The 27,771-nt window shown below is 38.6% G+C and overlaps 1 protein-coding gene and 1 pseudogene across 1 annotated transcript in view; both read right to left on the reverse strand.

Annotated features, from left to right (window-relative positions):
• Positions 1 to 27,771, reverse strand: part of LOC111195823 (uncharacterized) — an 825,186-nt gene that overhangs the window by 122,459 nt on the left and 674,956 nt on the right. The gene's annotated exons all lie outside the window — the stretch shown is intronic.
• On the reverse strand, positions 14,631 to 16,607 carry LOC111190545 (piggyBac transposable element-derived protein 4-like; annotated as a pseudogene).

Genomic DNA, 27,771 nt, shown 5'->3' on the forward strand with positions numbered 1-27,771 from the left:
AGCACTACATAAATATTTAAATTTGATTGTATTTGTTTTAATAAACTCTAAAGACTGATATGCTGAATATCCTTAATACTCAAACCAGCATAACTGTCACCAGCAATCATGCTACACTCAACTTTCACTCAGATTATAAACATTACCCGATGCTGCTAAGCTATAGCTGCTAATAATTGTATGCATTGTAATGCAGCCATACGATTGACTGGTTAAATAATTGCATGCATGAGTAGGTGTACAGTTCTTTATAATAAATAATTAAACAGACTCTCAGTTTCAGTTCAATTCTGACATGTATCAGAAATAAACACTCTACAGCCTACAGTTCTATCAACACAATCAGCAGTGACACATAACCCAGCAACGAATCTGATTGACGTGAGGTAAGCGTGAGCTAATGGTAGCCAGCTGTGTCTGTGATAAGTCATAACAGTGATGGCTGTAACACACTAAATGTAATAAATAACGGTGTGAAAATGCCATTGTAATAAAACGCTTCTTTCATTGAAATCTTTGATTACATTTGTGTTAGTGAGTAAAACTTGAATCAGTCATGTTGATTTACTTAATGAGTGCATGTGTGGTCAATGTAACAGTATGAAATAAACTCAACATGCCTCATTACTCTCTTCATCCGGACCATTTATGGTCACGCCTGCAACTAATTTCACTGAAAACTGTCAGTTTAGGGGTTAAAACTGCTTTTTGGCCTGTGCACCCCTAATGAGTAAAACTCACATGTTTTTATTGGCTCCTGGCATCATCTATTTACATATTGAGCATGTTTTTTCTCCACTCAGCCACCATCAGTGTATAGCCATTCCCATAAGACTATCTTGCCTTAAGTATATACCGTATTTTTCGGACTATAAGGCGCACTTAAAAACTTTTAATTTTCACAAAAATTGACAGTGCGTCTTATAATACGGTGCGCCTTTTGTATGGATTTTACTCGTCAGGTTGTAAGGAGCAGTAAACACACACTCCGTGCAGCGTTATAGAGAGTTTCAGTGCTATACAGAGTCCAGAGCCGTGCAGCTCCGAGGCTGAGCAGCAATAGCATTAGCTAGATGCTAACCGCTAAGCTAGCTAGCTTATTCACTGAGATCAGTATTATCTAAATTTTACTCGTCAGGTTGTAAGTAGCAGTAAACACACACTCCGTGCAGCGTTATACAGAGTTTCAGTGCTATACAGAGTCCAGAGCCGTGCAGCTCCGAGGCTGGAGCAGCAAATAGCATTAGCTAGCTTATTCACTGTTCAGAGATCAGTATTATCTAAATTTTACCCGTCAGGTGTAAGGAGCAGTAAACACACACTCCGTGCAGAGCCGTGCCGCTCCGAGGCTGGAGCAGCAATAGCATTAGCTAGATGCTAACCGCTTAGCTAGCTAGCTTTTTCACTGTTCAGAGATCAGTATTTTCTAAATTTAGCACTTTTAATACTGCTGGAGCAGTATTATTAGAGTTAGATGCTAATCGCTAAGCGTTCACCGTTCAGAGGTGAGTTATCGGCCTGTAAGTCTGTGCTGCTTTGCCTGGCTAGCATTAGCTAGATGCTAAGCGCTAACTCTCTCAGAGGTGAGTTTTATCAGCCTGTAATCTGCTTGTTTACCGTGTTAAAACAAGCTACGGGGGACGAATCGCTAGCTAATATCTCACTGTCTTACCAGAACACGCAGGATTACTCAGTGTAACGCTGTCGTTTAAGTTTGGGTTAACTTTACTAGTTTAGGTGACTAGCTAGCGTGCTAGCGGATAGCTATGCTAACGCTGGTGCAGCAAGCCTTAGTGGACATCTGGAAATCTAAGCTTACTGTAAATAAACTGAAGCACGTTACTCACCCAAATAAACAGTTTTCAGGAGAGGAATCTGTGTAGATTAATATCCAGCACTCGTTTGACTTTGAAATAGCTAGATTTGTATACTGAGACGCTCCACCGGCAAGCGACCACCCCCGGTGGGGGAAGGGAAACATGGCGCCACCCCTGTTCACTTTGATATAGGCACCCTTTCTAGTGTCACTTAACGCGCCTTATAATGCAATGCGCCCTATGTATGGAAAAATAGCAGAAAATACGGTGCGCCTTATAGTCCGAAAAATACGGTAGCCTTTATTTTTATAATTCAAGTTTTTTATTAGTTTTTATTACTCTTTACAATTCAAAAAAAAAAAAAAAAAAAAAAAAAACAGAGACCACTTACTGAATCAGTTTATCTGATTTTTCTATTTTTAGGTATATGTTGAGTAAAATTACCATTGTTGTTTTATTCTATAAACTACAGACATACATTTTCCCAAATTGCAAATAAAAGTATAATATTGTCATTTAAAGCATTTATTTGCAAGAAATGAGAAATGGCTGAAATAACAAAAAAAGATGCAGAACTTTCAGACCTCAAATCATGCAAAGGAATCAAGTTCATATTCATAAAGTTTTAAGAGTTCAGAAATCAATATTTGGAGGAATAACCCTGGTGTTTAATCACAGTTTTCATGCATCTTGGCATGTTCTCCTCCACCAGTCTTACACACTGCTTTTGGATAACTTTATGCCACTCCTGATGCAAAAACTCAAGCAGTTCAGCTTGGTTTGAAGGCTTTTTTTCCGGAGATATATGTCTACAATGGTGATTTAAGTCAGTATAGTATTTTTGGTCATCAATCAACATGTTTAAATAAAGCAAAATTAAAAAAAAAAGTATTTTGTTGAGTTTCTGTGGGTCAGTTTAGATAACTGGGGGTTCTGTATTCTGTATTTTCTATGAATAATGTTTTGCCCAATTCTTTGTCCTGTGATCATGCTTCTAAAAAAACTCCAGTTGTAAAAAGCACTATACAAATAAATAGGATTTGATTTGATAACAGACTTACACTAATGAATCTAAATGAATTAAATCCAAGCTAACCATAAAACAGTCATGTTGGTTTTTACAAAAGTTTGTTATGTAAAATGAACTTAATCATGTCAAGCTATTTTAACGTGTTGTCAGTCAACTAAAGACATTCACAGAGTTTGATAAGATTTGGTAATAATGGACCAGTTGACATACCTAGATTAAATAAATATCATTTTATTTTCTTAGATTGTGAAAAAATGGACAGAATGTTGTCACACAAAGACACATGATGAATAAAAAAAAAGAAGTGAACCATATATATATAATCATGTCTGACCTTGGACTCAGTCCTTTATATAAAAAAAAAAAGCAAAAAGAAAAATCAGCTCTTTCAGAAACTCAGATCCCTTTATTCCTCTTTGACTTGATTTTAAACACGATGGACATGATGAAGCAGTTGCTGGGACACAGCCAATCCAATTCCTCGTCTTAGTTGTCTCCATGCCAACATTAGAGACAACAGGGGAGGGTCGAGTGAGTTCATACCATCCTTTGAAAAATCTAACAGAGGGCAAATTAAATAATGACACATTTTTTTTACCGTTTGAAAACCCAAGATTGATATGAAAGACATCATCAGTTATGCAAGTTTTATAATTGCAGGGACATGGTGCCAAACTTGAGATAATCTGAAAATCTAATCATTAATATGATCCCATTCAGGATCATGGTCACTCCTCACAGCTCGGTTTTAAAGCGCTTTGTGTTTAAATGGTAGAAGTCAAGTTAAAAAAAAAAAAAAAAAAAAAAATTAGTCCTGAAAACGTAAAAAAGAAGGAAAGGTCATTATCTACCTGAAGGTCATTCACTGCCTATTTACCTTTGACGGATTTGATTGGATCTAAGCATGCAGATGATTCTATACACTCCACCATGTCTTCCTTCTGCTGCCTATCAGCTTTCACATCATCAAATAAGAGACAAGTGAGTCATTTCTGCTGGCAGTCATGCAAACCTTTTACCACCATGTTTCACAGATGAGGTGCTGTTCTAGCTCATGGGCAGTTCTTTTATTCTCCACTTTCCTCATTTCATCACTCCGGCAGAGGTTAATCATCTTCTCATCTGTCCATAACACTTTCCCATAGATCTCTGTAAGCTTTCATACACTTTCTTAACAAACTGTAACCTAATTGACTCAACATTTAATGCTAAATGGTTGTGCTAAAGTTGAAATGTTAACATTGAATCAACATAATATCCTCAATCTTTTGCCTTTTGAATCAGCATTTTAAATTTTATCACCATATAATTTCTAAAAACGGTTAGATGGAGGAAATTAGACCTTGTTTTACCTCAATTTGCAGTAACTCCTTTCGTTAATTTAACACCATGTTCATGTTTCATTTGTTTTACTGTTTTAGTGTTTTTGAGACCAGATGTTAAATAATCAGATTGGTAGTGGTGGGTAATTTAGATTTACGACAGTGATGTAAATTTATCGTTAACACTCTGTTCACCATAGGATTTTCTAGTTTTAGTGAGCTATGGTTTATTCAAGGTTGAATGTATGACGTTGAAACAACGTTGCCATATCAACGTTGATTCACTTTTCAAAATCAACCTTAATCGATGTTGAAATGCAAGCTGGGATGTATCTGAGGCTTAGAACTTCTTTGCATCTTGTATTAAACCTTAATTTATGGTAGATTAGGACCCACCCACATTTGGATCCATTCAACAGTCCTCTTTTTTACTCCTCAGTCATGCATTGACACTTGCTCATTTATCACTTTATTAGACATCAAGGATATTAAAAAGACTGATTTTGGGCTCTTAGTGGTCCAGCAGACTAAGGCGATGCCACTATGATCAGGAGATCTCTAGTTCGAATCCCATTCATGTAGCATGCCATCAGCTGCCAGAGCCCTGAGAGAGCACAATTGGCCTTGCTCTCTCTGGGTGGGTACAGTAGATGGCGCTCTCTCCCCAAATTACTCCTAGGGTAATGTCAGTCAGCACGAGGCGTCTGTGAGCTGATGTATCGGAACCGAGTCGCTGCGCTTTCCTCAGAGCTTTAGCACTGTAATGCTACTCTGCAATGCTGCATCAGCAGCAGTTTGAAAAAAGGGTGGAGTCTGACTTCACATGTATAGGAGGAAGCATGTGCTAGTCTCCACCCTCCTGGTGTGTTGGGGCATCACTAGTGATAGGGCGAGTTCTAATAAGTGGGTTGGGTAATTGGCCTTGTAAATCTAATATCAAACTATCATTACAAAACATTATACTTGTTTGAATTGTAGTAGTAATTATCATAGTATTATATAGTATAATTACACTCTAATTACAATTGCTGCCATCTCAAGAGCTTACTTTGAAGACACAGATATCATGCAATGACTAACCACATTACCAGACCTATTCCGGACTAAAAAAATATATGGCATGATATTGAATGTGATCAGTGATCCACCTTTATCACAAAATCTGCAGGAACTGTGTGATAATATTCAATCTGCATGGGACGCCATTAGGAACCTCTACAACATTTGTAACACACTACTTCTCTATATGTAGCTCAATTAATAGTTTTAAAGAGTTTTCCATATCAGTCAGATTTTTTTTTGCTCCTGTTATTGCTCCTGGAAACCACTATTTTTCTTTTTATCTTCACAATTTGATTAATATAAGAATAAAACAAGATATTGCATATTACAAGATTTCTGTCTTTTTATTAAAAGGTCAAGATTCAATTTGATTTTCTACATAATGTCTTTTAAAACATCTTGTTTTATTTTATAAAGAAAATTTCTGCAACTAACTGTAATTGCATAAAAGATAGAGGAAAACATATGATTGAATGCAGATGTCTGGGTTTGTGAAAATCTCACTAAATGAATTGCCCCAGCCCACAAACTGCAACTAACTGTCAATCCTCTGTTTAAAGGATGGCAGATGCACCCTCTTAATATTCTCCATTCACCCATTTGTATTGTATAGTTGTTACACAGATATAAGGCAATACAGAGCACTTAGTATTGTTGTCTTTACTGAGTTCACTGAGGCACTTGACAGGGCTGTTAGTCTAGTAGTTTTGAAACAGACAGCAGAGGAATTGTGTTCAGGCTTCAGACTCTTAGGCTGCTGAAGCTACAGCCAATATTGGAAACAGCAACACGGGGAAGGCTAACCTGATAAAAAAAAAATCTATGGCAAAAAATAAATGACAATCATTATCTTCCTGAAATGTGCAGTCAGTGTCGAGGAGGCGTATAAGGGAAGGCCTACCGTGTAAAGTTTTACATTTCATTTATCTATCCTCAAGAAATATTCCGTCATTTTCTTCTCCCAACAGGTGAACTTCAGAACCGCATTCATCACTCAGCAAAGAGAGAGAGAAACACTGTGAACTTAATTCTCAATTCTCTGCTCTATTGTATGATCTTTGAGCAGGAGACAATTTGCATTATGTGGCATTAGTGAAGGGATTAGGGAACATGATTTATGCTAGCAAGACATGCTTCATTTTAGCAAATGAGTTTCTGTTCCCAGTTGAACAATGGAGCACTGTCTGACCCTCCCTTAATCTCCCTGAACAAAAAAGCCTCGCTAAACTGTAACTTTGGGACCTTGTTATTCAGGCCGTGATTAAACCAGTGCTCCTAAATTAACATTAGACTGGATCTCTATTAATTCTCAGTTTTATCAGTGTTAATCACACCGTGTTAACCAGCCAATCAGTGAACAATAATTGAAAAAAAAATGGGAGAAATCGCAAGGAATGAAAACGTGCATAAATGTGAATTCATTTAGTGGTTGTGCCACTGCTGAAGAAGTTAACTGTTAAACATGTCTTTTCCAAAAAAAAAAAAAATAAAATATGATATTGTTAATTATTGCATGTTATCTTGTCAGAACAAACTGCATACAGTAAAGACATAAAAATACATCTCCTATCAGTGCCCATACTACAAATGTTCTCTTTTACCAGGAACTGCTGTGAGGTTGGCCAAGTTTTACAAAATATTGGCAAAAATCTCATTCTGCTTAACAGGAAACTGTAGCTCTAGGTCTGTTCAGCACTCCAGTGTTTCCACCACATTTGTTATTCCAGCTGCTGCTACTCCAGACATTTACTACATAAAAAAAAAATAAAAATCGAGAGCAGAGAAAGCAACAGTAGATCATGTGAATCTTAAAATGCATACAAAGGAACGCACAGTTCAAAAGAGGACAAATTGATGGTGCATGTCTTGCTGGCGCATTCTTCAACCAAGACAGCAAGTCTTTTTGATGTATCAAGAACCACGGTATCCAGGGTAATGCCAGCATACCACCAAGAAGAACAAACCACATCCAACAGGATTAACTGTGGACGCAAGAGAAAGCTGTCTGAAAAAAAAAAAAACATTAAACCACAGCTGCCCAAATCACGGCAGAATTCAATGTGTGCCTCAACTCTCCTGTTTCCACCAGAACTATCTGTCGGGACAATAAATTACTGTGGTCTAAAACCAGGTGTTTCAGTTTCATTGTCTAACCTCTGTAGGTGCCACACTGAAAGTCCACACCAAAAAAAAAAAACGTGGATGTGCAAGCAAGCTCCCTAAAACAGCTGAAAATGGACCTACTGACTTTCTGTTTACTGCTTATCCTACAATATGTGTTATCCTTAATGTTACCTAATACAAAAGCACTACCTACAACTGCTACTGACACTAGCAATCTCCAATAACATGACATGATATACAGTACATGATTATGTCAGAGCTATAAATTAGAACTCATTTGTGAACAGATTAATCCAGGTCCACCGCAGCATTCATGATAAATGCTCTGATTTAAAGTGATTTAATTTAAGGGTAAGCCATATTTGATGAAGCTCCGGTGTTATTAAAGCTGAACTGTTAACCGCAATCAGAGGGCACATCACATCTGGCCCAAGGAGAGGCAGGTGTCAGGATGACTGGCAAGGGCCTGACTGCCCTGGCCAGGTGCAGAGTGAGAAGGGACCTCCCTGTTAACACATGGCACAACACTCAGCCAGGGAGATTAATGGGTCTGACTACACGGCAGCCGAGCGGCCAGGGATGGGAAAGTATAATTGGCCTGGGCCAAGTATGGGCATGGACAGCTGCTCATAGCAGGAGCCAATCACACTCTGTCATCCCCGCCATGCCTCCAGTTGTTCACCCAAGGTAAGTGCAGCCCCTTTCCAGGTCGTGATGAGTTGCCAGAGTATGCATTTTAAATGACTGCAGCGGTTTAGCATCTCTCCGTCGTGATGAAAGCGTTTACTTTTCGGAGTCAGAGCCATATGTCAGGTTATTGTGGGAACCTCCGTATGCCTGCGCTGCTTACCTCGGCTGACGCTACAGTCACGAGCGCGGCTCTTGGGCGGCTATGAGCAGAACTTTTAAATATTACATTTGCTAAATCAAAGCTCTCAATATTAAAGTGAATATGCCGCTGCTGCGAGTGCGAGTGGCACATTGCACGCCAAGCAGTAGTTAAGAGCTTAACTGTATTCAACTGCCCCTATAAAGCCTGAGACACATTACAGCGGGAAAAATCTTTTGTAGAAATGATGCTGCTGCTTTGTTTTTAATCGGAAACACTGGTAACACTTTAATTATAACTTATATTAATATACCATTAAGTAATGATTAATAACTGTTATTTTTCACATTTTAAGAAACTAAAAAGTTGCTGTCACATTTGTAAATACTAATGAACCCATTGGCAACATGGACTGCAATTGATGAACATTTGTCTAGTTTAAAATTCGCATTTACTAGCGATTTATTAATGTCCAAATTCTGATTGGCTAATGCTTTGCTAACATTTTTTATATACAGTACAGGCCAAATGTTTGGACACACCTTCTCTTTTTCAATGCGTTTTCTTTGTTTTTATGATTATTTACATTGTAGATTCTCACTGAAGGCATCAAAACTATGAATGAACACATGTGGAGTTTTATGTACTTAACAAAACAATGACCTGGCCTCAACAGTCACCGGACCTGAACCCAATGGGGTGAGCTGGACTGCAGAAGGAAGGCAAAGGGACCAACAAGAGCTAAACACCTCTGGGAACTCCTTCCTTCAAGACTGTTGGAAAACCATCATTTCAGGTGACCACCTCTTGAAGCTCATTGAGAGAATGATGCCAAGAATGTGTATATATATATATATATATATATATATATATTTTTTTTAAACACTCCACGTGTGTTCATTCATACATGCATTTACAATGTAAATAATCGTGAAAATGAAGAAAATGCATCGAAAAAGAGAAGGTGTGTCCAAACTTTTGGCCTGTGCTGTAAATATCCATGCTGATAAATCATGTGGGAACATTTGTTAATATTTAAATTCTGATAAAATAATGCTTTGTTCACATCTGCTGATCATTAGTTAAAACTATATTAATGAAAGTTATTATAAAGTGTTACCTTTACCTTTTTAGTCTGTAATAGCTCTGAAACTCAGAAACAGTTAAAAAATTACATCTGCAGTAATGAAGCTGCATTTGTCAGAGAGGAGATGCTGCTGAAATTTCTCACCCAAGATTTCTCTCTCAGGAAGATTTAACACCCTGTTCGCAGCGGTCCACCTCTTGTTCCACATAAAGTCTTTTGACACCCACATGCTCGTCTAATTTCACTAAAGTCCTTGTTCCCATGGCAGATGTTTAAGACAATGGAAATTCATTGGTGACATTGAAGTGGTTACTTTGCCATTCAAATGAGCTGCGCTCCTTTTAATGCTAAACGGCCGCCGCCTCGGCCGGCCATACCTACGCCTCTATAAACAGCTGTGACCCCATGCAGGAAGTCAGGCATCCCACTTCCTGTGGCAAGCTGTGCCGCTGGCTTTTCTGGCCAGCGACGGCTTTCTAATTGGTGTCCTCTCACCTCTTTATACTGAGATGCTTCTGTTTGACAGTTCTTGGCAGCAGGTGGAACGTCCTTGAAGAACAAAAAAAAAAAAAAAGGAAAGGAAAGGAAAAAAAAGTCAAATCAGAAACCTGCTAAGGTAAAACACTTTCCCCTGAAGCTTCTTCAAAAGAACAATCTAAAGGAGGGCCAGAGACAATAAAGGCTGCCAGCTCTGAGGGGACGGAGAGGCTGCTGCACCCTGACAATGTCGCTTAAGTCAAAATTATTGAATTGCTCCCTTTCAGTAAGGATAGTTTCATCTCCGCTCATTAAAGCCGACTCTCTGATACAGCAGTTTTCACCATTTAACGAAAGCTAAAGCGTTAGGTGCTTAAGTTTAAGATGCGGTTGCCTCATACCCTCAAGTGCCAGGAAGATAGATTAAACTACAGTATATGTCCCATATGGATGCTTTCATGACATGGCTCAATTGTGTGGTGAAAAATGCAGCACCAGTCCCACCAGTCCACACTTGTAAATGTGATATTAAAGACTATATTATATAAGTTATACATGAACATATACATAACTATTTTGTAAAAAAAAAAAACAAAGATTATATTTTATACTTTAGATTCTTCTAAGTAGCACATTTATCTCTCTTGATATTTTAATCTTAGTGTCTTCATGAGGTAGAGTCACCTGGAATAGTTTTCTCAGCGTCTTGAAGGAGTTCCTGGAGGTGCTTAACAATAGTTGCTGCTTTTCCTTCACGCTGTAAAGCGTTAATCCCAAATCACCATCTTAGTTGTTCAGGTTTAAGTCAATGGATTGTGAAGGCCCACATATATAAAAAAAATGTTTTATTACACAGGTTTTCTCTTTAGTATCTCAAACATGTTTCACAAATATATACTGTGAATATTTTTTATTTTATTATTAATTTCTTATTTCCTTCCATTTTCCCCTCAATTCAGCTAGGCAAATTGTCTACCCATTCAGCTGCTAGTCTGCTAGTCTAGCTGTATACAGTATCCCCGATCACAAGTGATGCCACAAAACAAGGAGGGTGAAGACTAGCACATGCCTCCTCTGATACATGTGAAGCCAGCCACCGCCTCTTTTCAAACTGCTGTTGATGCAGCATTGCTGAGTAGCATCACAGCGCACTCGGAGGAAAGTGCAGCGACTTGGTTCCAATACATCAGCTCACAGATGCTTTGTGCTGATCAACATCACCCTAAGAGTGATGAAGGTAAAGAGCGGTGTCATCTACCCTCCCAGAGAGAGCAAGGCCAACTGTGCTCTTTCAGGGCACTGGCAGCTGATGGCAAGCTGCATGACCGGGATTCGAACCAACAGCAATCTCCCGTTCACAGTGGCAGCTCTTAGCCTAGTTTAACTGCGGAATGTTGGTGAAAACATAATCCAGTGATGTTTACCATACCATATGTGCAAGATTGTAACTTTCTTGTTCCTTTTTTGTTACAGGTGAAATTAAGCAATCTTTTATCTGTCAAGCTCAGAAACGTATTTAGATATTATGAAAAAAACAGACGGGGTGAAAAGGCACAGACAAAGAGGCGCTATGGATCCAATTCTCTTCACATTCTGAGATAGATCTATATGGCTGCAAGAGCCGGGAAAAGTGAGCCTGGAGACACTTGGAAAATATAATGCAGCGAATGGGCTTCAAGTAATTTCATACAGACTGAGGCTATTGTCTTGGTCTGAGGATACACTGAGGGGCACGAACAGCGTCGAGTGGAGGCCCCTGGGCATCCGGAATTTACATGTTACAGCCCGGCTAAAACCCAGATAAATTATTCATGTGACCCAGGCAAAGGCTACTGAGTGGGTCAACATAAAGCTTCATAAGCAATGAGAGAATTGACAGCAAGTGGTGCAAGGCTTGTCCTCAAAACCTTGTTTTTTGAAAGGGTCAGGTTTGCAGCAGCTGTTCAAGCAAGCGGGGAAGTGACCTGCTCAATAAACCATAAACAAGTATAAATAGGCCGGGAGAGTATGCAAAGACTTTTGAGGGGAAGCATATTGTTATATTGTTTAGACTCACCTTGAGTTGCTGAGGAGTGCTGGTGGGGCTTTAGATGTCACTGGTTACAAGGCATAGAAAATCATTACTGAGGAATGTCATTAGCGTGGCAAAAAATAACCAATATGCAGCTAAAAGTGATGAGTTCTTTGATTGTACCAAATTGAAAACCTCTGGAATATAATCAAGAGGAAGATGGATGAACACAAGCCATCAAACCAAGCTGAACTGCTTGAACTGTTGCACCAGGAGAGAGAGTATAAAGTTATCCAAAAGCAGTGTGTAGGACTGGTGGAGTAGAACATGCCATGATTTATTCCACCAAATATTGATTTCTGAACTCTTGAAACTTTATGACTTTTTTCATTATTTAAGGTCTGAAAGCTCTGCATCTTGTTTAGTTATTTCAGCCATTTCTCATTTTCTGCAAATAAATGCTCTAAATTACAATATTTATATTTGGAATTTGAAAGAAATGTTGTCCATAGTTTATAGAATAAAACAACAATGTTCATTTTACTCAAACATATACCTATAAATAGCAAAAACAGATAAACTGTTTTAGAAACTGAGGTGATCTCTTAATATTTAATATAATATATATTTTTTTTTCCAGAGCTGTATAATAAGTGTGGAGAAACATAGCTGTGTTCCAAAGCCTAGGTTGCCGAGAAAGTAAATTAGGTCCTAAGTACTAAGGACTGTTGTACCTATGTAACTGTTTTACATGTGATGCTTATGTGATGACATCATAATTAAATGTCACTAGGCGATATTGTGCCCAAAACTGGTGTGCATTATAATATTAAAATTAAAGATGCTTTTATTCTTTTTTTCTGAAATTTTGTTGTCAGTGTACAAAGAATTGTGGGTATCTGAGGGTCATGAAGGTCATATGGAACACAAACATACTGCATAAAAATGCAGAAAAATCACCAAAATGATCACTTTGCTGTTGTTAGAGCTGCAAAGAGGGAACGACTACACATAAAAGAATATGGATTGATATTGGGATTTAAAAAAGATTTCGTTAAATGTAATATGTGGGTGCCACAATACTTTTATCTTTATACTGTACACTCTATCTAGTGTATACATGCTCAGGCAAAGGTTTGGGTGTCCTTGGCTGAATAATACATTTTGTTCTTATTTTTTTTAATGAGAAGCAGTAAACCTAGCCCCTGTAGCTAGTCATAAATAAAAAAAAATGTACAATTCATAATTTAATTTCAGTTCATTTCATTTACTCTGACTATCTTAAATAAAATAAAAATAATCAGTGTTGTCTGTGCGAAAGTTTGAGTGCTCTAAGCATTGCTAAGGCTCAGATTTGTTTTGACAAGGTCTTAGACTTGATTAGCATTTCAATAGTGTTCAGCTTGTGCTTTATACAGTGCAGAATTACTTTAAGATGCATACAGCTGGTAATACTCAAGAACAGAAAGGCCATGTTAGAGTGGTGGAATCCATCTAAAAAAATCCCTTTGCTGAACTGAACAAGATTATTTGAACATATGAAGCAAAAAATAAACTGAATGAATACATGAAATGCTTTGTTGTAACTAAAAACGCTTAAAAATGTTATTTAACCACTTAAAAGAGCAATTCAACTTAAACAGGCAGCACTGCAGACAGGGCAAAAAAAAAACCTATATATTGTTAATAATGCGTCCATTTAGAATAAGAGCCCTATTGTACAACCTGCTCGTTGCTATCTTACACCCCGTCAACAGTCTGTTTGCACACCTTGCGCCCACCATTAAAACAGTGTCAGAGTTTAGGAATAAATCTACACTGTTCGGCGTGGTGGTCTGGAAGTGAGGTGTGTGTTCAGGTAATATTCTGGTGTTTTGCTATTTTTGGCGCCAGAAAACACAGGTGCGCTACTGACTGAAATTTACCTAGACAACAGTCAATGATCAGACGTCCATTCCTGTATTTTTTCTCTTCTGAGATGCACAAAGCACAGCGCTGTTAAGATACGAATTTGCCAAAGTCAGAGCACATCTGACTCTTAAAGATATTGATGACTGGCACACTGATGTTTATTTCATGTTACGGCCAAAACACACCCATGATTAATTAGGAGAATTAGTACATACTTTTTTTTACGCATTTTGAGCCAGGCAGGGCATTTTTTATTTTTGTGCCCTCAAGATACCAAATGCACACATACAAGCTCCAAATCAAGGTGTATGATACGCAACTGACTGGTGTGCTATAGATTGGTAAAGTAGGGCTCTAAATCTTGAAAAACATATTGTATATATATATATATATATATATATATATAGCTGTATATATATATAGCTGCATAAATATTAACCCTTATATTGTGTTAGAAAGCTGTTTACACCTGTGGTGTTTGCGGGTCAATTTTGACCCGTGATTTGAAAATGCTTGAAAATGCTTAAAATCACCAGTTTTCTTCCAATATTGTTTTTCAACTCATTGTTGGCTTAGTATACATTCATATAAATGGAACCAGTGTGGGAAATTTCTTTAGTTGGCTCCACAGACACAGTGTTTTAAAAAGTACCACTCGTTTTTGAATGCAAAAACTATTTAAATTCACAAAAAATATTTGTCATACTTATAGACTGAGTAATTAGAAACTGTAAATGTGTTATAGACCTATATTAGAGTACACCTACCAAAGAAAAAAATAATATTATTTAAAATTATTAACAATAGTGACATCTTTGGTGTTTCGGGTCAAAACTGACCCGCATAGATAAATAGTAGGATAAAGACAACAAGTGTTCAAATTTCTTTCCATAAAACCAACTTTTATTTAACCATACCAATTAACCAAGCAATTTAACTTTAACAAATGAACAATGACCAACAACAGTGTGTGTGTGTGTGTGCGCCTGCATTAACCATAAACTGAACATTGAAAAATAATATGATGTTAGTGCAGGTGAGTCACTCTGAATGAACTTATGAACTTATGAACCATGAAACTTAGCATCAGAAACTTTAACTGTGTGTGTGTGTGTGTTTGTGTGTGTGTGTGTGTTCAAATGCATGAATCACAGTATTTGATGGTTACTGTGTGCTCCGCGCAAATGAATTTCTTGCATGTGTGGCAAGTGGTGTTGGACTTCCTGTCCTTGTTGGCGGGGCAGGACTGGCACCTCTTCCTCTTGCTGCTCCTGGAATCTCCTCCCTGGTTTGTATCACAGGATGATGATGTGAGTGTTGGCTGAAGCCCTTTCACCAAACGAACAGACGCTTCGGTTCGGGGCAGCCTCTTTCGTCTTTCGATATAGGGAGAAACCAGAGACTTGCCCAACTCCTCCAGAAAAAGCCTCCTCTTGAAAGGTTTTTCTCCATTCCATCCTGGATCTATTTCAGTCCACACTACATATGCGTTGTATGCCGAAACGTCCAGCATGTTGTAGAACACAACCATTGGCCACCTTTTTGTCCCCCGCTTGCATGTGTATGTGCCGGTGACCTTGTCCAGGTTGTCAACACCACCTTTGTTCTTGTTGTAATCCAGGATCATGTCTGGCTTCTTGTCCTCCCTACTGCTCACACCAGCATCCCTGTGGAGAGTTGACATCAGAATGACATTTTTGTTCTTTTTGGGACAGTAGGAGACAACTGTGGTTCTTTATGAGAATGCAAACTTGGATGAGAGAGGAGCCCTGTCTTTCGTTCCAAGAAGAGCTAAGGGAAGCTCAGGTTTGTTCTTCCTGACTGTTCCCACCATCGTCAGCTTCCTCTTTAGAAGCTCTTGCGCAAGGTCATAGGAGGTAAAAAAATTATCACAAGTTATGTTGTGCCCCCGAAGACCCTTGGTCATGTCCAGGACGACCCGCTTGCCCTGGTTCTTCTCTGGCACTCCGGTGGCAGATTTTCCGGTATATATTTGCATATTCCATGCATAGGCAGTTTTTGCATCACAAGCTGCCCATATTTTGATCCCATATTTTCCAGGCTTGCTTGGCATGTACTGCCTGAAGGGACAGCGGCCTCTGAAAGGGACTAGCCGTTCATCCACTGTCACCTCTGGCCCAGGATTGTACACAAAGGGTAAATTTTCCACCCATTTGTCCCAAACCTCCCTGATGGGAGCAAGCTTGTCATTCTCACGACGAGCAACTCTGGTCTCCCTGTTGTCAAAACGTAGCACTCTTGATAACACATGAAAGGCTTGAAGGGACATTGTGGCACGAAAAATAGGGCGTCCTGACTCACTATCCCATAAGCTGGCCGTAGCTTCATTACAGGATCTGTACACCCCCGCAAGAAGCAACAGTCCCATGTGCGCATCTAGCTGTGTTTTGTCCATCTCCGTCCAGCTATCACCAAACACTCTTCTCCCTTCCATGTTGGTCATCTCAAGTAGGATACTCTGAATAGGTCGTGGAAAGAACAGTTCAAACGTTGACTTGATGTCTTGGGCGTGTGACACAGCGTATCTAGTAGGCCCTGGAGTCATTCTGAGGATGTTTTCCATCGGTGCCCTGGCTTGGGTTTGAGGAGGGCTTGATAACCATGAAATGTCACCTTTTTTTGACTTGAAGACCTCTCCTTGAGCATCTGTGACATCTGGGTCCTCCTCATCAGATGTTTGGTCTTGTTCAGGGTCATACTGAACATCATCCTCCTCCTCAGACACATCCTCCTCAGCTTCACTTCCCTCTCTCTCCTCAAGATCACCATCATTACCAAAGATATGATCTAGCACCTCATGAACAGAATACCTTTTGCTCATGTTGACTGATACTCCTACAGAATTCAACTAATAATATCCCACCCAAACCCTCTTTATATGTGCCAATGTTTGTTTATAAACAATGTATCAATATGCTGTGAGAAAGTTTTAGTTCACGTGGGGGGTGGTGTTTGTGTGTGTGTGTATGTGGGCCAATGTTTATAAACAATGTATCAATATGCTGTGAGAAAGTCTTAGTTCACGTGGGGGGTGGTGTGTGTGTGTGTGCCTGTATGCATTTTCTATATGTCTCTGTGTCTGTGCATGTGAAAGAAGCCTGTGTGTGTGTGTGTGGGCCATAATTGGGCATATTGGGCCACAATTGATCCTCAGAGCAACCCATAGCTTTAAGGTGATGCATAAAACAGCCAGTAGTCTCTGCCGGGTCATTTTTGACCCGTAACACCACAGATGTAACTTTTTTTTTTTGAGACCTTTAGAATTTACTAAAATGGTAAAAATGTATATTTCTACATTCAATCAGGTGTGTCTGAGGATTAGATGAAGCCTCATTCCAGAACAAAAAAGCAAATGGTAATTTTTACACATTTAAACTTGAAAACGGGTCAATTTTGACCCGAACACAATAGAAGGGTTAAGGAGAACGGCAGTGCATGTGTGTGTGTTGTTAGAAAACAAAAATAATTGCTTAGGGAAATAGTGCAGGAGCAGGTGCTTTGCAGTACATAGCTGTGCTTTTTTTTGGCCTTTTTCCTATATACTGCAGGTACTGTCCCAGAGGCTCAGCTATGAATTTTAAGGCGCTGTGCTGGAGAGCAGCTCAAAACCCTGACAGTTATGCTTGAAGCTTGGGTGCCAGTACTTCTGGACATCAACCCCCCCTCCACCCCCCCCTCCACCCCTTCCTCTCTCAGCTCTACACCAACTGCTTCGCCTGTTCTTGTCTGCTTCACCAGATTCCCCCCTGTGGAAAGCCCACTTGCACTCACGCCTGCTCCCCAGCCTGCTTGGCACTGTCACGCAGTGGCTACTCTCCTCCATTGATTGCTCGCTTCTTGGTATTAGCAGCGGTCTCGCAGGGCATGGAACACATCTGCCCGTCCTCCGTAGAGTACTTTGTAATGAAAAATACAGCTCCACTTTACAAGGAGGAGCTTGGCATAGTCTCTTGGTGCGGCTGCCAGATGCTGCATTATGCCATATAATATCCTTAAACAGTGTTTTCTTGGCAGTGAGTGATGTGACAGAATTGAGTCTAATGCACACTCTCGTCAAAAGCTTCAAGTTCATAAAAATGAATGTAATGATAAGACTAATAGATAAGTAATAGGAGGAGTGCTTTTGAGTGCATGGCAAAGTCATACGATTTCCTGTTCTCTGTACATCTGAAGCGCACTTTAAATTGTATGCAGTCACGTGTGATGTGTATAAACAAAGCTCACTTTATTTTCTCGCTGTTTATTTTTAGATGTCTAAGTCATGTAAAATGTACCACTTTGACATTTTATGCAGTAAATTCTACAGGAGTTACATCTAGAGTTACATTAGTGTTGCCTAAGTCTATAAAAAAACATAAAATATGCATTATTATTTATCTTATTTATCTTGTTAACAATATACTTAAGTAGGCACATCGTTTATGTACCTTTTCAAAAACAGTTTAAATAAAAGCACAACTGTAAGCAAACATTGCAAACACTACTGGAAAAGGTAGAAACATCTCAGTGTATCCAAGTTCTACTAGATTTTTTATTTATTTATTTAGGTCCCACTTTGTAATAAGTGTCTCTAATAACTGTGTAGTTACAGATTAACCACACTTGTAATAACAGTGTAACTATTAGTAGGGGTGTGACGAGATCCCGTGGCACGAGATCTCGCGAGATTAAAACGGACGATATTTCTCGTCTCGCGGGGCAAAAAAACAGTTAAGTGTGGACTTTTTAAGAGAGATTTGCCAACCCAGTAGCGATAGCGATAGAGTATGATGGCTGAGCAGTGAGAGCCGCTCTCAGCAGAAGAGGAAAATTCAGGCATTTGCATAAAAGATGCTTCTGCTACTTTTAAGTTGAATGTCTGGCTGCATTTTGGCTCCAGTGGAAACAATAAATGGTAACAGAGTGACCAACAAGAGACAAACCATATGTAAATACTGTAAATAAATCCTACACGTGACTGCTTCATAGGCAGCTGTATTAATCCCTTAGCTCTGTACTGTATTTAAAAAAAAAAAAATCGGTCTCTGTTTGCACTTCAAGCAAAGTCTTAATATGACTGGTTATGGCTATGCATAGTTAAATTACAAGAGATTTAGGAGAAAATAACACAAACCATAGGCTTAATATGACTGGTTGTGGTTTGCACTATATAAGACCTAGAAAAGTTTTATTATTTTTTTATTCTTATTTCTATTTCCCATAGAATCAATGTGTGAGAGAAACCAGTCTGTTAAGTTTGCGTTATATGATTTTGTCAAATAAAACTCTAGTTTTCATTTTTGAGGTTTTCTTTAAAATTTTAATATTTAATTTTAATTTGTAATTCTATAACCCTGTGTAACTGTAACTAATCTGTAACAATTCATACTTCACCAGTAATTGCCCTGTTATTAATGAATGGATTGTTAATGTGTAACTACATAGTTATTAGAGACAAACTTAAAAAAAAAAAAAATCAAAGAACATTAAAGGTGATATGACCAGTTGTTATAGGTTGTTATGGGTCACTATCAAAATACTGCTTATTTTGGCTCTCAAAAATATATATCTTTTTATTTATAAGACGTCATATTTATAAGAAAGTGGCACTTAATGACCTTGAGTTGCAAACATTTTCAAATGTTCATGTTGACCTTGTTCTGTTGTAAATATACTTTAGATGATTTATGATTATTTTACTGACATTTTATCGCAGCAGTGTGGACAACTTAATCTTAACCTCAGGTATAAAGATAAGTTAATTTATATATATATACTAGGTGAAATTAATATTTGTATTTGCTAAACAACATTCAGTGATATAACTGATATTGGTATAAACATTACTTCCCTTTTTGTTTTGTTTAAAAAATGCATAATCTGAAGGTTAACTTTTTTAAAAGAATGTGTTCATTTAGAGTAAATCTTGAAATGTGTGTTGATACACAGTGTTTGGATGCAAAGTATGATCATTATCAGAATCATCATTACAGGGCTACTAAATAAAGATGTTACTATTAATCACTGTTTAAAATCAGTGCACAAACTTGTAATTCACCACCAGATTTACAGCTACAGAAAAAAAGAGAATACTGTGAATACTTTTTCCCTTATGAGTCAGTAGCCATTAATTAACAGAACCCTCTCAGAACACTGATATATATATATAAAAAAATCCTTAATTAGTCCAAGTTGATGATAAGTATTCTTCTGGGTTTGGGGGCAATAAAATTAAAATGTTCTACTATTCCTACTTAAAGAGTTCAAATAGAATACAGCATGTGACTGTCTGTGAATGTTCATGTGGATGGGGGAGTGTCTTTGGAAGTGAGTGAAGAAAGTTTCTGGCTTACAGTTCCGGGTTTCTACAAAAATACTCCAATTAGCCCAGCTTTAATTGTTGAGTTTTTAATAGTGTCCAAATGCAATGTTGTCCTGATGCAATATATTATATTTATTTAGGTTTTTATTTGATTATGAACAGTATGAACCCAAAGAAATCTCATTTTTAACTGATAACTTGAAGGCAGTATATGTTGCTCTAAGATATCAATCAACTTCATAAGTGGACTGAGGCAACCCTATACTATGACAGACTCTGGCTTTTGGATATTTTGCTGATGACAGTCTACATTTTTTATCTTTGATCTAAAGCACACAGTGTTCATTTCATCTAAAAAAGTTCTGGAATGTTGATTCTTCTAAACAAAATCAAATATTTTCAAAAAAAAAAAAAAAAAGAAATAAAAGTTATAAGAAATAAGAGAAAAGAAGAAAAAATGCAGCTCATATATTTGCATTTCATTACTGTCGCAAACTCTTACTGGTTTGGGTTTGTGGTTAATACCACAATAAATAAAGATTAATCAGAATTTTACTTGGGTACAGAAGTAATTCAAACATTTTGCATTGATTTCCCAAAATGTAGCTTTTTACTACCAACCTATGGTTGAGTGACACTCTTTCTCAAATAATCAAAAAGTATTATTCAAAACACAAAATGCAGAATTCAAAGAGGACATTCTCATCAGACAAAATAACAAACAAAAACAAAACAAAAAAAGGCTATTAAAAGACATTGGATTGGATTTTTCAATCCAATAATAGAAAATATGTCAACTGTAAAATAAAAAAAAAACACACACACACAGACACACAATCTCTACTCTGAGAAAGGTCATGTTGGAGAAGTCTCCATCCAGACATGCAGCTCTTCCTGCTCCTGACACATGACATGATATGGAAGCTTCCTGACAGTTTCTGAAACCTGTTCACTGACTGTTCACAGTCTGGATTCAAGAGTGAAAAAAAATAAAAATAAAATAACAACAGAAAAAAGTCAGTTTTACCAGAAATGATGCACAGCTGCGAAATGAAAGGAGTGGGAATTATTTTTGATTCCTCTCCCAGAAAAAGAGCTGTATCACTCTCTGAAATAGTGTGTTTATAGAGCGGTGGAGTGCTTAAACTGAGGTAATTTGTTGTGCTGAATGCTGAGTTGACTGGCAGTAAGCAGACTTTTACAAGGAAACCTACACTGACCTTCAATTAGACTCCAGAATGACAATGCTGTGGTGGGTAAAGTGGTGGGTGGGGGGGGAGCGAGGGCGGAAAATCAATAGCTAATTTTCTGCTTTTTTGTATAGGGATTTTTATGTTTGCAGAGATAAAGGCCGACATGACTGAAAAATGGAGTATCCTCTTAAGTTGAAAAAAAAAAAAAAAAACGGTGAAATTGTCGCCTTCTTCAACAAATCGTTGTGGTGTATTGTCAAAGGCCTCAAATAAAGGCCTAATTTGTACCAGTCGGGGTGTGCTGGAGTACGCTTCTGCTTTTGCTTTTGCTTCTGCTTTTGCTTCTGTGTTTCTGTACTGTAATTTATATTCATCAGCTTTATGTTTCTCATACTTTCTCCGTCTTTGTAAATTGGCATCTTTACAGAAAGCATCTGCAGAGGTGATGGTGAAGGCGCAGGCGTTCCATCTGTAAAGTCTCTCCCACACGTTTGGTGTGCGTGCTCCTAACATGTTGTGTGTCAATAAACTTGTCTGCGTGTTAACTCTGCTGCATATGTTTGTTCGCCTGCGTCGTACGTTTTCCGCATACGCTGTGCATTGACAGGCGGCCCATGCGACGAGTCTCAAAGTGGGACAAAATGAAACAAATGAAGGGAAGGAATCTAGCTGGAGAAAATGGGGGCTTTGGTACGAATAGCCCAGATAATGAATGGAACACAAACCAAAAAAACGGCCTTTTATATTCAGGTGCGGCGGCGCTTGAATGCGGGAAATATATACGGCTCGAGTGTATAAAAGGTAGGCAGCCTCTCAGCCATGCTTCCCCCTTTTCCCCAACGTGTCTATCTCTCTCCAGCTCTGCTGACAGCCGCTGCCTGCAACCGCACGCCCCAGGAGAAAGCAGGAGATGTGCACACTTCTGCAGGAAACCCCCCCACAATCCGAGCGAGTGAACGAGCAAGTGAGCGAGTGAGCGAGCGCGGCACTCCAGCTCTTATGGTGGCTCGTATCAGCTCGGCAATCACATCTTCACTTTATCCTCAGCCATCAATTTTCAATCATCTCCATAGAGCCTGGTTTATTTTGGACCGCCTCTATCTTTAGACACACAGACAGACACAACCTCTGGAAGGGGAGGGAGCCAGAGAAGAAGAAGAAGGTGACAAAGAAGAAGAAGACAAAGACGAAGAAGAAGGAGAAGAAAAAGAAGGAAAAGAAAAAAAAAAAAATAAATAAAAGGGATCCTAAAGCGCTGTCCTATTTGTGAAGAAGGACAAACACCTGCAGCGTTTGATCATCCCCGCTGGCGACACGAAGATTAGAACCTTGCAGCAGATGCTGGAGCCCTGGTCCAGACTGGCAGGCCCCTAATGAATTTTGAACTGTGCGAATGCTAAGTGGCATATGTAAGGTCCCACAGTTACAGTTGTTTGCAGTCAGAGGAATAGAGCCCAACTCCCTAAACACCTGCTTGATGACAGTTAGGCGCCTCCCATCCAACTGGAGGAAGCTGTCTTGTGTGTTGCCAGGCTTCGGCGGGCGAGCAGGTTGCCGTGCATCTTAAAATAAAGCAGCGACACCGAGTATAGAAACAACACGGCGAACGAATTCAGCACAACAAGACTGTAATGTGAATGTACATCACAGCAGAAGTAGCGTCTTGAAAAATTAAAAAAAAGATGTCTAAATAGCTCTTGGGTAAAATGTACAGTTCTTTTGAAACACCTCCAACCTCTACTTTGAAACTCTTTCAGACTTTGCCAAGGTTCCTCACACTTGCACTGGCGTGTCAGAGGCATTTCTTTAAACAGTCATCCACGTAAAAGTTTGAGAGAACTGTAAAAGAAAAATAAACCTAACAGATATAAATAGATGCTATAAAAGGACGAGACGGTCAAATATATTACTACAGTAGAGCATAGCAACACACCTACGCTTAACATTTAAAACATTTAAAACACAAATATAATTATTTTTTTTACTCAGGAAAGTGTTGCAAGGTGTTGAATGAAGCACAGCTTTCCTAGTGCGAGTACACCCTTAGTATAAGTAACGCTAATCTGCCGCATGGAGAGCTTGGGAAATTATTAATCCAATGACCCATACTGTAAATAACACAGATGCAATGGCTCCATTCCCCTTATGTTCTAAAAAACATGAGGCTAATGTTAGTATCAAGATAAAACCACAGTCAAAATACAGTAGAAACTAGAGGTGGAGCCAGACTCAGGATCAGAGCAAAGTCCAAAAGACCAGAAACCAAGAAGATTTTTACACTGGATGCCAAGTTTGTCCAGTAAATCCTTTACAGCTCTGGGGGAAAAAAATGAGACCACATAAAGACGCTTTTCCTTGATTTTACTAAATTAAAAACCAGTTGAATATCATCAAGTAGGAGATGGATTATCAAAGTCATCAAACCAAGCTGAACAGCATGAATGTCTGCACCAGGAGTAAAGGCATAAAGTTATCCAAAAGCAGTGCGTAAGACTGGCGGAGGAGAACATGATGCCAAGATGCATGAAAACTGTGATTAAAAAACAGGGTTATTCCACCAAATATTGATTTCTGAACCCTTAAACATTTATGAATATGAACTTCTTTCTGCAAATCAATGTTTTAAGTGAAAACATATTTTTATTTGGGAATTTGAGAAAAATTCAGAAACTGAAGTGGTCTCTTAATTTTTTCCAGAGCTGTACTTTATTATAAAATGATTTAAATTTCCATCAATTCAGCTTGTTAGCAAAAACACAAACCCCAAACTTCCACAAAGGATACAATTGTAGCATGTAGGCCTATTCGAAACATAACCAATGAGGATGCAATTTCCACTGTCGTATTATTTAATAACAAACATGTTTAGTTTTTTTCATTACAAATATTAGTTCAAAACTGTCATTGGTTATTTGAGAAGCTGCATGTGGTTTATTTGAACATTGAGTAGCATAGACGTCTCAGGGCATTGCTTAGGGGGCCCTAAGCAAAATAGACTAATGCCCAAATTCTACAGGAACCACAGCATAGACACACTGTTTAAGTTCAACTACACTTCATAGCAATAAAATATTTGCTAACAGTGCAAATACTGCTTTTCATCCTTTTTCTGTCTCTTACTTGTTTCTGGCTTCCTGGTGGATAACTCTGAGATTTATGACTGCAGAAGTTTCATATTTTGCCAGCTGCAGGAATCACAAACTTGGTTGGCTGGCTGGCTACTGTCACCAATTAGTGGGAGACCCCCTTTTTAGGGGGTGTTCTTTCCTCCATTGACCTTCACAGAATTTAAAGGGGCACCCACACAGTTTTTTGTTGGATTCTGTTCATAACCAGTCATAGCTCAGGTCCCCAGGCAATTGATTGGTTTGCTTGCCTTGTTGCAACGGGTCTGTTGGGCAGCACATGCTCCAGCCATTCCCTCTCAATTTCTGAGCCCCTGCTCTGTAGTATGAAGTCGTTTTTGACATCTTAATAGTGCGTGTTCAGGATAATGGGTCTGTAATTTGCTATATCATGAGTATATTTCAAGGACTGCAGAGGCTATTTGATATATGAATATATTAGACAAAGTACTCTGTCAGTCTGCTTGATAAACACAAAGAGACTTCCAACCTTAGGCCATTTTCAGTCAACGCAATCAGCGAACAGGAAATCTCAGTTGAACGCGACGCTGCAGTTAAAAGCCGTCTGCATATTCATAATCTTTACCTCATTTGTTCCGAGCTGGTTTTCCACCGGGCTGGAAGTCGCCTCTGCGGCTGGTTATGGTCGTGATCAATAGCGTTCGACAGATCTGTCTGGCATCCCCGAGAATTGCATTTGCTGCGGCCCTCGTGAGGGGAAACCTCTGTCAGCTGATATATCTTTGAATTTGTGTTTCGCAGCTGTGACACATGCCAAAACAGTTACAGAAATGTGACTGTGGCATGGAAGGGAGGTGTCACTTATTGAATGACCTCTCATATATTGGTGGGAAAGAATGAGGTGTCGCTGCAAGCAGTAGTAATAGACTGGAATACATTAAATAATGGGGAGGAACCCGTTGAGCTGGAACCAATCTGCGCTTTCTTAGAGGCCCAGGGACCGCCAAGCGCAGGCCTGCGTGATTATGCATTCGCGAGAGGGGATGTGCAAAGCAGACATGCATGATGAATGACATCAAATGACATCACTGATATTAATTTCAGGAAGAGCCATCAAACAGCCGGGCGAAGAGAAAGGTGGGGTGGGGGGTTGAATAGCACCGCTTTCAGTCTGTGCAGAAGCAGGTGATGTCTTTGTTCACTTTCAAAGAAAAAAAAAGAGAAATTGCTCTATTTGTTGTTTTTCTTCTTTTGTCCGACTTTTGCATTTCAGATACAGTGAGTGGTTCTATAAAAAAAAAAAAAACAGAATAAACAGAATAACACTGTAAATTAATCTTAGGTGTATGAGTTTATATATCTCTTGTTTATTCGCCTGTATATTTTTCACTTTCACTTGAAACAACAGCACATTTTCACAGACCCAGCAAGTGAAGATGCAACAAACAACAAATATCACATCAGTACAGGACAAAAATAAACCCCCATATTAGTCATTTCTTTGTTTTGTGCATGACTTGGATTTGCATAAATACCAGATGCAAAGCGTCCTATCACTTCACCAACGAGGATTAAAAAAAAAGTATTATTTTGTATTTTGTTAGTCTTTCCAACCGAAGATTAACATTTCTATTAATATCTCTTCGTCCCTGTCTCAGATCCTGTTCAATCAAAATGTAAAAAAAAAAATAAAATGAATAAAATGAATAATTGAATTTATCTTTATTTGAACATGATCAATAATGATCATTAATCAGATCAAAAAAAAAGACTGAAATTTCTACCCAGACAATTTATTTCTCTTCACAAATAAATTCACAAAAGTGTTGACGGGAAATTAAGGGCTGCTACCTCCAATAATCAGGCTGATCAGTGCTATAATGGGACTTTCTGACACGCTCGGTTTCATCTCTGCAGAAACATTAAACCCTCTCGTCTGTCTCTTATGAGGATTTCTTTGACATTTCAAAGGCTTTCCTCCGAGTGCGGCTCACTGTCTTTTTCCAAGCCGTCTCCAACGACACATCTCCCAGCATCAGAACTGAGCGCTGTCTGGATCTGCTGTTTTGTCCTCTTTGGAATAGCTGCTTCTCCCCACTGATCCAAACACTCAGCTTTGGGAGAGTGTGGCACAAAGACACATGTGTTGCCCGGGAACAACAACAGCAAACTCTATTCTGAGTTCAAAGCGCCCCCAAGTTTGGTGTAGCAGTTTGCTAGAAGACTACAGACCGTTTGGAGATCTTGTGAAACATTTCGTGGACTGACAGCGCCTACAGCACTGGGCTCTTCTAGTAATCAGAAGTTTTTTTCTTGGTCTCTATTCGACTCTTCTCTTGAGGAAAGGCTCCAAACAAACACATGATTGTTTTTAGTGTTCTGGTTCAGACACTGGCTTCATAAATCAATGAACAAAACCACAATATAGTAAATACATCTATACATTTGTACTGGAGCTGATAGCAAATACATATACATCAAAGTAAATACAGTATATTACAAAAAGAGGAAACACCAGTAAGATAATGCTAATTTAGATTAAAAGATGTTTTTGATATTTTATTTTTCTATTTGTACTTTTACCCTTTTTTAGGGCCACTGTACCCATCTGCAGTAGATAAATAGAAAATGTATTGGATATATCGTATAATGAACCATGCTACATACATTAAATACTGTATATGTTACTGTGAATGAATAAATGAATTAATAAATGAATGAAGTACAACTTATATAGCGCCTTTCTAGAATCCCAAGGACGCTTTACAATGAACACGTTTTACACACAAGCATATTACACATTAACACTCATCCACACACCGGTGAGAAGCGGCAGCCAATAGTGCACAGCGTACTCTCAACCGGAAACGACCGTCCACCTGGAGGACTGCATCAAGCACTAGAGCAGTTACCCACGACAGAGTTCCAATTCATATCTGGGCACAGTCATACACACACACATTTACACACACACACAAACTGTGCACCATAATGTAACAACACAGTTGTGTTTATACATAAGGATCTATTGTACATACATTGATAGTATTGTTCACCCTAATAATACCATTATAACACCATGATAGTCTGGTATGGAAATTTGGACACTCATTCACGCAAAACACTACAACGTATAATAGGCAAATTATCCAAAATCACAGGCCACACCCATCCATCCATTGACACATTGCATCATAAATTCATCACGCACCAGACAGTAAAAAATCACCTCTGACCCATCTCACCCTGCACATCATTCACATCGATCACACTCATGCCTTCTGGTAGACACTGCAGATCCCTATACCAACTAAATCAGTCAGACTCAACAAACTGTTTTTTTTTCCTACTGCTGTACGGTCAATAAACCAAGTTTCACCAACACATTTTAGTTGATATTTACTGTAAAACATATTAACTATTGGTTTTACAATACAGCACACAACAATAGATAGAGTATATTGTATTTATACCCCACTGCATTGCATACTAAATCATTC

This window comes from Astyanax mexicanus, chromosome 10, assembly GCF_023375975.1.
Source record: "Astyanax mexicanus isolate ESR-SI-001 chromosome 10, AstMex3_surface, whole genome shotgun sequence".
Lineage (NCBI taxonomy): Eukaryota > Metazoa > Chordata > Actinopteri > Characiformes > Acestrorhamphidae > Astyanax > Astyanax mexicanus.